Consider the following 11,478-nt stretch of genomic DNA (forward strand, 5'->3'; position numbering starts at 1 on the left):
CCCATGCTATAGCAGAATTTCACCCAGCTCTCTGGGGGAAAAAGTCCTGATGTGTTGTTTGCCCATTACCCTGGTGTAAATATTCCCACTGTGACTGATTTCAAACATCAATGTGATGTCACTCAGTGCAGAGCTGAAAGGAGATGTGCATGACCAGCAATTAGGAAATGGCTGGATCTGGCTCCAATACATTAAGCCCAGTTATGAGTAAATTTGGGTGGACATGCACTTTGAAGCTACAGTTCCTTCTCTCCATCCTTGGGCCTTCACAAAATCTCTGGGATTATTCTCTGTCAGATTCATCCTCCTTTAGAAGGCTGGGTCCCATTCTGTCCTTCTTGTCATGCTTCCAATTTCCCCTGGTGTAGAGCATGTTTTTCTAGTCCATCCTTGGAGTTTTACGAATGAGCTGTTGTGGGATGCCTTTGGGGGGTGGGCTTGTGTTCCATGAATCTGCTCTCTCTTCCTTTTAGAGATAAGAATGGGTCACCATGTGTAGTTTCTGTGTCCCTGGGGCATTATCTCATACATGCAAACCTACCCTCTGTTCAACTTTCACCTACCACCTCCTGCACCCCTTTGACTGGGACTCACTGGTTGCAAATGCTCATTTTACAGGCTGGAAACACCAGGGAATTAATTCCCCATCTACCAATGGCACCCCAAGAGGGCAGGGAGGCTCCATGTAATCCCTTCCACCTCTCACATCTTCTTTTGTCCTATACATGGCTTCCATTGGGCTGTTTCTAAGTTGTAGCCTTTATTAATATTATTATCATTTTTTGAGACAGAGTTTCACTCTTGTTGCCCAGGCTGGAGTGCCATGGCACAATCTTGGCTCACCACAACCTCTGCCTCCCAGGTTCAAGTGATTCTACTGCCTCAGCCTCCCCAGTAGCTGGGACTACAGGCATGTGCCACCACACCCAGATAATTTTTTGTATTTTTAGTAGAGATGATGTTTCTCCCTGTTGGTCAGGCTGGTCTCGAACTCCCGACCTCAGGTGATCTGCCCACCTCGGCCTCCCAAAGTGTTGGGATTACAGGTGTGAGCCACTATGCCTGGTCTATTATTTTTTAAAGAATAAAACAGGTTTATTTGGATCTAGGAGTCTGAACAGTTCTGACTCTACGACCTGACCTCCTCCTGCCACAACTTCGGGACCTAGAGGAACTTTGGCTCTGGCTCCAGCTGCCCCAGCCCCTGCTGTGGTGCCTATTTCTTCCTCTACTTGGTGAACTGTGCTTCTCCTGACTCTTTGACGTGTGCTTGTGAGATTTCTTCCCCTGTGACTACTCCTTTTCCTCTCGGATTCCCCATTTCTTTTGTAGGAGCGGCCTGAACTAGGGTTTCTCCTTCCCCACTGCCTGCTGTGGTATTCATCGCGGTGGCCCATCCTCTCCCTCCTCTCGGAGTTCTTGCCAAAGGAGGAGCCAGTCTGGTCTGGAGACAAGCAGATGTCTCTATTCACTTCCCAGAATTCATTGATGGGATTTCTGAACACACGGAGAAAGTTGCAGTGTTTCCCTGTTGGATGTTGTTGTTTTTCAAACAAACTACAAATCCCCATTTTCCACCGGGTCACTGGGCAGAATTCACACTGAAGGTGTGGTCCTGTATACCATCGTCCGTTCAACGGAGAAAGGGCTGCTTGTTATTCTGCTTCCAACTGGTAGTGAACATATACATTGCCCCTCAGGTGAGGTTTCAAGTTGCAGCTGACCCTGAGCTGAATCACTCTCCCCACATTCTTGAACTCGGGCAGCACATCCTCATAGAAATCTAGGAATTGTGGGTAGGTTTCTTCCTCGCTGTCCTCCAGGCTGGCGTCAGGGTCATAGTCATTCCTCCTGCACTGCTCCATCCCAAACATTGTAAACATGCTCTCAATAAGAAGGGTAGCAGCACTTGGGAGGCCGAGGTGGGTGGATCACCTGAGGTCAGGAGTTCGAGACCAGCCTGATTAACATGAGAAACGCCATATCTACTAAAAATACAAACTCCCAGGGCATGGTGGTTCATGCCTGTAATCCCAGCTACTCGGGAGGCTGAGGCAGGAGAGTCGCTCGAACCTGGGAGGCAGAGGTTGTGGTGAGTTGAGATCGTGCCATTGCACTCCAGCCTGGGCAACAAGAGCAAAGCTCCATCTCAATAATAATAATAATAATGATGATGGCGGGGCTGGATGTTGGGAAATTATGTTTACGTGAACATCCATCTCCAAATCTGCAAGCTCCTGTTTTACTCTAGAAAGGACAATTAGCTCCATCCTTCTCCCTTATTCTGAAATTTGCGGGTGATTTTGGATTTTGCCATGTGGAGCCATTAACCAACTCATTTTCAGCCTGATCCAGCATCTTCTGCACAGCTTCTGGTTTTCTTTCTGCTCCTGCTCTTCTCTCTCTTCCTCTGCTGTTCTTCCCATTGTTCCTTTAACTTTCTCTCTTGTTCTTCTTGCTGTTTTCTAGCCACATCTTCCTTTTCCTTCTTTATTCTGAATTCTTGTGCTTCCTGCTTTCTCAGCAACCTTTCTCTCATGTAATCTTTGCCTCTCCCTTTCCAATAGTTTCTCTTCTAGTTGTTGCTCTTCAATAAAAGTCTCCTCCTCCCTCCACCCCTCCCCCTTCCCTCCCCCTCCCCCCCTCCCCCCCCCACCTCTCCCTCTCCCCTCTACCCCTCCCTCTCCCCTCTCCCCTCTACCCCTCCCTCTCCCCCCTCCCCCTCCCTCTCCCCCCTCCCTCTCCCCCTCCCCCTCCTCATCCTCCTGTGAGAGTCCTGAGTCTCTCAGTCGAACAAGTCCCTGCCGGTGTTTCTTTGGTTTCTCCTTCTTCAGGGCAGCCCTGTACTTTTTGTGGCTTGGTTTCTCTGGAAATATCATTTCTTGGGCGCAGCCATCTTGCCGGCACCACCCCGCCCCTTCAGTTGTACCCTTTTATCATAGACTGGTAAACATTATAACCGCTGATCCAGCCCAGTCTGGTTCAACTTTGTGTAATAAAATGGCAAGTTGTTTTTCAGTTGCCATGGACCCCCAGGTAGCAAGTTACTACCCTGAGCACGCCCAGATTTCAACCGAATGTGCAAACCCAGTTAGAACCTACCTGCTCAGACCGAGCAACAGGGACTGAGTTAAGAAGTGGATATCACGTGGCATGATACCTAATCCAATCAGATTGAGCCCTGGCATCACTCCATGGTGTGATCCAATCAGATCAAGCCTCCTGAATTCCCTCATTACAAGATCCAATCAGCTCACACCTCACTACCCTCTGTGTATAAAATCTGCCCCAGCTCCCATCTTGGAGAGACAGATAAGGGCCAGAAGGCTGTCTCCTTGCTTGGCTGCCTTGCAATAAATTTTTCTCTCTATAAAACCCCAGTGGTTCAGTGTTTGGTTTTCCACTGTGAGCAGGCAAACTGAGCAATTTAGTTCAGTAACCTAAGCATAATGTTTTTCTGAGTTCTCTAAATGATTCTAGGAAATTACTGAACCTGAGAGGGACTTGGGGGAACCCCCAATTTTTTGCCAGCCTGGCAGAAGTGTGGATAGGCAGTGCAAAGGCACTGTCTTTGCACCTGGTGTCTGAAGTAGGGTCAGTCTTTTGGGACCTAGCCCTTTAACTTGTGGAGTGTGATGCTAACTCCAGGAAGCTAGTGTTAGAGAACTTTTTTGGTGTAAATAAGACCCCATAAAATTCACTTCCCTTCTACTGATGTTGACCTCAAAGATGGTCCTTCATAAACAGCTTGCAATTTCCATCTTACTTAGAGTTGACCTTCAATGGGCAGAGGAACTGTGAGGCTTGTTCTACGTCAGCTCCCAGAGGAATTGAGCCCAGTTGCCGTTTTCAGTCGTAATAACTCATTGGTGCCTTTGTATTGGGTTCCTTCCTTTTCCTACCTGCTTCTCTTCATTTTTCCTATCCCCTGCTGGTGCTTCTTGGAATTTCCTCCCTGATAAGCTACTCCTACCCAAATCCTTGTCTCAAGCTCTGCTTTGGGGGAAACTCAAGCCAAGCTTATAGTATATTTTGATAATTACCAGGCATGGCTCTTTTTGAGTGTGAGACAAGGTCTTGCTCTGTCACCCAGGCTGAAGTGCAGTGGTGGTGCAATCATGGCTCACTGCAACCTTGATCTCATGGGCTCCAGTGATCCTCCCACCTCAGCCTCCTGTGTAGCTGGGACCACATGTGTGCATCACCATATCTAGCTACTTTTTAAATTTTTTTTAGAGATGGGGTCTCACTGTGTTGCCCATGATGGTCCTGAACTCCTGGGCTCAACTCATCCTCCTGCCTCAGCCTCCCAAAGTCCTGAATTTATAGGGATGAGCCACAGTTCCCTGCCTGGTCATGGGTCTTCTCTATCAAAATGTTCTCCAGTATTCTTGTGCAATTTTTAGATGATTTTTTTTTTTTTTTTTTGAGACGGAGTTTCGCTCTTGTTACCCAGGCTGGAGTGCAATGGCGCAGTCTCGGCTCACCGCAACCTCCGCCTCCTGGGTTCAAGCAATTCTCCTGCCTCAGCCTCCCGAGTAGCTGGGACTACAGGCGCACGCCACCATGCCCAACTAATTTTTTGTATTTTTAGTAGAGACGGGGTTTCACCGTGTTGACCAGGATGGTCTCGATCTCTTGACCTCGTGATCCACCCGCCTCAGCCTCCCAAAGTGCTGGGATTACAGGCGTGAGCCACCGCGCCCGGCCAGATGATTTTTTAAACTACTCTGGCTTTAAAGGTTTTCATTTACTGTGGAATAAGTCATGTGTGCACACAGAACCACAGCATATCAGTCCCTACGGTGAAAACTAAGGCTCATTCTGTTCCCATCTTCCCATCTCAAGAGGTTACTGTCCCCAGTTGTAGCTTTGCTATTTATTCCCAGCTAAAGAATATAACCTCTTTATTACATTCCAAATAATGAGCTTGTCAAGTTTCTTTTAAAATCTATTTGGAAATCCTTCAATAGAATTTTGAAAATCTACCTGTGAGTAGGTGGAACCCAAAGGACTTTTTTTTTTTTTTTTTTAAAGACAGAGTCTTGCTGTGTCGCCCAGCCTGGAGTGCAGTGATGCAATCCTGGCTCACTGTAACCTCCAACTCCCAGGTTCAAGCGATCCTCCTGCTTCAGCCTCCCAAGTAGCTGGGATTACAGGCACCTGCCACCATGCCCAGCTAATTTTTGTATTTTTATTACAGACAGCGTTTCACTCTGTTGGTCAGGCTGGTCTTGAACTCCTGACCTCATGATCCACCCACCTCAGTCTCCCAAAGTGCTGGAATTACAGGCATGAGCCTCTGCACCCGGCTTTTTTTTTTTTTTTTTTTTTTTTTTTTTGAGACAGAGTTTCACTCTGTCACCTAGGCTGGAGTGCAGTGGCACAATCTCAGCTTGCTGCAACCTCTGCCTCCTGGGTTCAAGCAGTTCTCCTGCCTCAGCCTCCCGAGTAGCTGGGAATACAGGCATGTGCCATGATGCCTGGCTAATTTTTTTTTTTTTTTTTTTTTGAGATGAAATCTTGCTCTGTCGCCCAGGCTGGAGTGTATATATATATATATATATATATATATATATGTGTGTGTGTGTATATATATATATATTTTTTTTTTAGAAGAAAAAAAAGGAAGAAGGAAAGAGAGAAAGAAAAAGGAAGAGAAAGAGGGAGAGAGAATGGGAGTATTGCTTTATTGCCCAGGCTAGAATGCAGTCTAAAAATGGGAATTGAAAACCTCTTTTATGCCAATAATTGTGCTTAACAATGGAGACAGGAAGGAATAAGGGAAGAAAATAACAAACAAGCAGCCAACCAATATTTCATTTAAACCTATGAAATGCTATGCAATTACTGAGGAGTGATTTACTTCCAATTATGTAGTCACTTTTGGAATAGGTGTGATATGGTACTGATAAGAATGTGTGTTTTGTGTATATGAAGTGGTGAGTTCTATAAATGTTTATTAAGTTTACTTGTTCCGGGTCTGAGTTCAAGTCCTGGATGTCCTTGTTAATTTTCTATCTCGTTGATCAGTCTAATATTGATAATGTGATGTTACAGTCTCTCACTATTATTGTGTGGGAGGCTAAGTCTCTTTATAAGTCATTAAGAACTTGTCTTATGTATCTGGGTGCTCCTGTATTGGGTGCGTGTATATTTAGGATCATTAGCTCTTCTTGTTGCATTGATCCTTTTACCATTATGTAATGTCCTTCTTTGCCTCTTTTGATCTTTGTTGCTTTAGAGTCTGTTCTATCAGAGGTGAGAATTGCAACTCCTGCTTTTTATTTATTTATTTATGCTCTCTGTTTGGATGGTAAATCTTCCTCCTTCCCTTTGTTTTGAGTCTTTGTGTGTCGTTGCATATGAGATGGGTCTGGATACAGCATACCAATGGGTTTTGGCTTTTTATCCAGTTAACATTATATATGAGTTTAATACTGCCATTTGATGCTAGCTGGCTGTTTTGCCCATTAGTTGATGTAAGTTCTTCATTATGTTAATGCTGTTTACTTTTTGATATATTTTTGGACTATTTTTGGAAAGACTGATACTGGTTGTTCCTTTATATGTGTAGTGCTTCTTTCAGAAGCTCTTGTAAAGCAGGTCTGGTGATGGTGGAATCTCTAAGTACTTGCTTGTTCACAAAAGATTTTATCTGTCCTTCGCTTGTGAAGCTTAATTTGGCTGGATATGAAATTCTGGTTTGAAAGTTCTTTTCTTTAAGGATGTTGAATATCGGCCCCCACTCTTTTCTGGCTTGTAGGGTTTCTGCTGAGAGATCTGCTGTAAGTCTGATAGGTTTCCCTTTGTGAGTAACCTGACATTTCTCTCTGGCTGCTCTTAGTATTTTCTCCCTCATTTCAACCCTAACGAATCTGACAATTATGTGCCTTGGGGTTGGTCTTCTTGAAGAATATCTTTGTGGTGTTCTCTGTATTACCTGGAGTTGAATATTGTCCTGACTTACTAGGTTGGGAAAGTTTTCCTGAACAATATCCTGAAGAGTATTTTCCAACTTGGATTCATTCTGTTCGTCACATTCAGGTACACCTATCAAACGTAGATTAGGTCTTTTCACATAGTCCTATATTTCTTGGAGACTTTGCTCATTCCTTTTTATCCTTTCTTCTCTAATCTTGACTTCTCGTTTTATTTCATTAAGCTGGTCTTCGACCTCTGATATCCTTTCTTCTGCTTGATCAATTCGACTGTTAAAACCTGTGCATACTTCGCGGAGTTCTCGTATTGTATTCTTCAGTTCCATTAATTCACTTATATTCCTCTCTAAATTGTCTATTCTCGTTAGGATTTCATCAAACCTTTTTTCAAAGTTCTTAGTTTCTTTGCATTGGGTTAGAACAAGTTCTTTTAATTCACAGAAGTTTCTTATCATCCACCTTCTGAAGCCTACTTCTGTTAATGGAACACACTCGTTCTCTATCAGGCCTTGTTCTCTTGCTGATGAGGAACTGTGATCCCCTGCAGAGGGAGAGGCATTCTGATTTTGGGTATTCTCAGCCTTTTTACGCTGCTTTCTTCCCATTATTGTAAATTTATCCACCTGTCGTCTTTGTGATTACCGACTTTCAAATTAGGTCTCTGAGTGGACATCCAACTTGTTGATTCCCAGCGCCGAAATCTGAGCAATCCACTGCACCGGCCAAAACAGTGGTGTTAAGATTGATGGTGCTTTTCTGCCCGGGAATCTCCAGTCTAGCTCCCTTCTTGAGTCGGTCCTTCAATCAGCTGAATGGGCAACTCTGTCTTCCCGGAGCTCCAAACAACATCGGCCAAAAGGGGACCCAGTCCCGCTCACTCTGCACCAAGAACTGCCGCACTGGCCACAAGAGTCATGCTGGTGACCCGTGGGGCTCCTCCGCTGGGAATCTCCTGGTCCGTGAGCAACAAAAATTTGTCTGAAAGTGTGGCGTCCTCTCGTTCTCTGCACTTTCACTGAGAGCTACAATACCGAGCTGCTAGTGATCAGCCATCTTGGATCTCTCTCCTAGGCTGGAGTAAAATGGTACGATCTCAGCTCATTGCAACCTCCATCTCCAGGGTTCAAGTGATTCTCCTGCCTCAGCCTCCTGAGTAGCTGGGATTACAGGTGCTCACCACCACACCCAGCTAATTTTTGTGTTTTTAGTAGAGACGAGGTTTCACCAGGTTGGCCAGTCTGGTCTTGAACTCCTGACCTCAGGTGATCCACCCGCCTTGGCCTCCTAAAGTGCTGGGATTACAAATGTGAGCACCTCGCCCAGCCTAATTTTTGTATTTTTAGTAGAGATGGGGTTTCACCATGTTGGTCAGGCTGGTCTTGAACTCCTGACCTCAGGTGATCCGCCTGTGTTGGCCTCCCAGAGTGTTGGGATTACAGGTGTGAGCCACTGTGCCTGGTCTAGACGGCAACTTTTATTGAAGTGGCCATGCACAGCAGCAGCAGAGATACTGCTTCTTTCAGAGCAGGACTAATCCAGGGACAGTGTGTCTAGAGTAGCAGCCCAGAAACAGTTCTGTGGCATATTTATACCCACTTTTAATTATGTGAAAATTAAGTGGCGAATTATGCAGAGATTTCTAGAAAAGCGGTGGTGACTTCCAGTTTGTCTGAGTTATCGCCATAGAAAGGAGCAGTAATTTCTGGGTATTGCTTTGGCAATGCTCCAAAGAAAAGTCAGCACTGGGACAAAGGATCTCTCAGCAAGGCAATCTTTACTTCTTGCAGAAAAGGTCTTTTTATCTTGCAGGAGATAAATATGTCTGCTTTTCCTTTGTTCATTGTACTCTTGTGTTAAGATAGCTAACAGAAGCACTCTTTCCGCAGAAAGTAAAGATTGCCTTGCTAAGAGATCCTCTGTCTCAGTGCTGATTTTTCTTTGCAGCATCAAGCATCTATTTCCAACACAACGGTAAACTCACAGGGCACTCTGGTGGCACGTCTTTATGGGAAGCTGCTTCAACCTTGGCCCTGTTTCATCTAGTCATCAATTGGGTCTGGTGTCTGCGCCCCACCTCTGGAGCTGAGGAGTCTGACCAATAGTTGAGACCAACCTGACCAACATGGAGAAATCCCATTTACTAACAATACAAAATTAGCCAGGCGTGGTGGCAAATGCCTGTCATCTCAGCTACTCAGGAGGCTGAGGCAGGAGAATTGCTTGAACCTGGGAGGCTGAGGTTGCCATGAGCCGAGATCGCGCCTTGCACTCCAGCCTGGGCAACAAGAGCGAAAACTCCGTCTCAAAAAAGAGTTTGCATAAGTAAATGCTAACAGCTGTGCCAATAGAAAAGGGAGTCAGGTGCATCCAACATGGAGGCTCCCTCTTTTCTCTTCTTTGTCAACCACCACCACAGGAAAGGGCAGGCAACAGGGCGCCAGCCAGGTAGAGAATCGTCTGCATAACAAAGGATTAGGGTGGGGCAGTCAGCTTCTTCACGCTATGCAAATGACACACCTGGTTCGACCAATCTCTTGTCCCCTATGTAAATCAGACACCGCCTCCTCAGGCTCATCTGTAAAACCCTGTGCATTTCACCATGGAACCGGAAGAACCACCCAGGATCCCCCTCTCTCTGCAGAAGAGATAGCTGTTCTCTTTTTGCTTTCTTTTGCCTATTAAACGTCTGCTTTTGTTTTTTTTTTGAGACAGGGTCTTGCTGTCATCCAGGCTGGAGTGCAGTGGTGCAATCTCGGCTCACTGCAACCTCTGCCTCCCAGGTTCAAGTGATTCTCTTGCCTCAGCTTCCCGAGTAGCTGGGATTACAGGTGCGTGCCACCACGCCCAGTTAATTTTTGTATTTTTAGTAGAGACGGGGTTTCACCAGGTCAGCCAGGCTGGTCTCGAACTCCTGACCTTAAGTGATCCATCCACCTCGGCCTCCCAAAGTGCTGGGATTACAGGTGTGAGCCACTGTGCTGGCCCTAAACCTCTGTTCTTAAACCGACTCCTTGTGTGTGTCGGCATCCTCAATTTCCTTGGCGCGAGGCAACAAACCTCTGGTATTACCCCAGACAAACGCCACTGGTTCGTTACAATGAGATATTTCGTAATCAGCCTTAAAAAATAAAGAAAATTTAGACACATGCTACAACATATAGATCAACCTTAAAACTATGCTGAGCGAAAAAAAGCTAGACACAAAAAGTCACATATTGTACAATTTTATGTATATGAAATATCCAAATTAGGCAAATCCATAGAGGCAGAAAGCAGATTAGTGGTTACCAGGGGTTGCTGTAAGGGAGAATGAGGCTGGTGTGGATGGGTTTCCTTTAGGGGTGTTGGAATGTTTTGGAACTAGTGATGATGGTTGCACAGCCTTGTGAATGTACTGAATTTTTTTTTTTTTTTTGGCAGAGTCTTGCTTTATCACCCAGGCTGGAATACAGTGGTGCAATCTCGACTCACTGCAACCTCCGCCTCCCCAGTTCAAGCGATTCTCCTGCCTCAGCCTCCTGGGGAGCTGGGATTACAGGCATCTGCCACCACACCCGGCTAATGTTTGTGTTTTTAGTAGAAAAGAACAATGAGGAAAAGAGTTCATCTGTAATTTAAGAAGCAGAATTATGAGCATTCTCAACAAGCTACGTGACTCCAGGGCATAACTTCCCCTTGGCATGCTAGATTTAGAGAGGCCTGAAATTTTCTTTCCTTCTTTTCTTTTCTTTCTTTCTTTTTTTTTTTTTTTTTTAAGACTGACTCTCGCTCTGTCTCCCAGGCTGGAGTGCAGTGGCGAGATCTCGGCTCATTGCAACCTCCGCTTCCCAGGCTAAAATGATTGTCCTTCCTCAGCCTCCCAAGTAGCTGGGATTACAGGTACTCGCCACCATGCTTGGCAATTTTTTTCTGTTTTTAGTAGCAACAGGGTTTCACCATGTTGGCCAGGCTGGTCTTAAACTCCTGACCTCAGGTGATCCACCCACCTCAGCCTCCCAACATGCTAGGATTACTGTGCCCAGTCTATGAAATTTTCTTTTCTTTTACAAAGTACATTCACTTTGTTGTGCAATCATCACCACCATGCATCTTGCAAACTTTTTCATCTTCCCAAGTGAAACTCTGTCCCCAGGAAACACTCACTCCCCATTACCCCTTCCCCAGCCCCGACACCCACCATTCTACTTTCTGTGTCTATGAATCTGTTGACTCTAGGGACCCTGTAGAAATGGAATCACACAGCCTTTGTCTCGTTATGGCTACTTAGCATATTGTCCTCAAGGTTCATCATGTCATAGCATGTGTCAGCATGCCCTTCCTTTTTAAAGGGTAAATAATACGTCATTGGGTGGTTATGTCACATTTTGTTTATCCAATCCTCTGTCAGCAGACACTTGGATTGCACCTGCCTTTCGGCTCTTGTGAATCACGTTGCTGTGAACATAAGCGTACAAATATCTCTTTGAGTCCTTGCTTTCAATTCTTTTTTTTTTTTTTTTTGAATCAGAGTTTCCTTTCCCTCTGTCACCCAGCTGGA

General features: G+C 45.4%; 1 pseudogene; it reads right to left on the reverse strand.

Moving 5' to 3' along the window:
* Nucleotides 1-1,095: 1,095 nt before the first annotated feature.
* LOC135276669 (U2 small nuclear ribonucleoprotein auxiliary factor 35 kDa subunit-related protein 1-like) lies at nucleotides 1,096-2,879 on the reverse strand (annotated as a pseudogene).
* Nucleotides 2,880-11,478: the final 8,599 nt, after the last annotated feature.

Source organism: Aotus nancymaae, unplaced genomic scaffold, assembly GCF_030222135.1.
Source record: "Aotus nancymaae isolate 86718 unplaced genomic scaffold, 86718_ANA_hifiasm-v0.15.2.pri h1tg000028l, whole genome shotgun sequence".
Lineage (NCBI taxonomy): Eukaryota > Metazoa > Chordata > Mammalia > Primates > Aotidae > Aotus > Aotus nancymaae.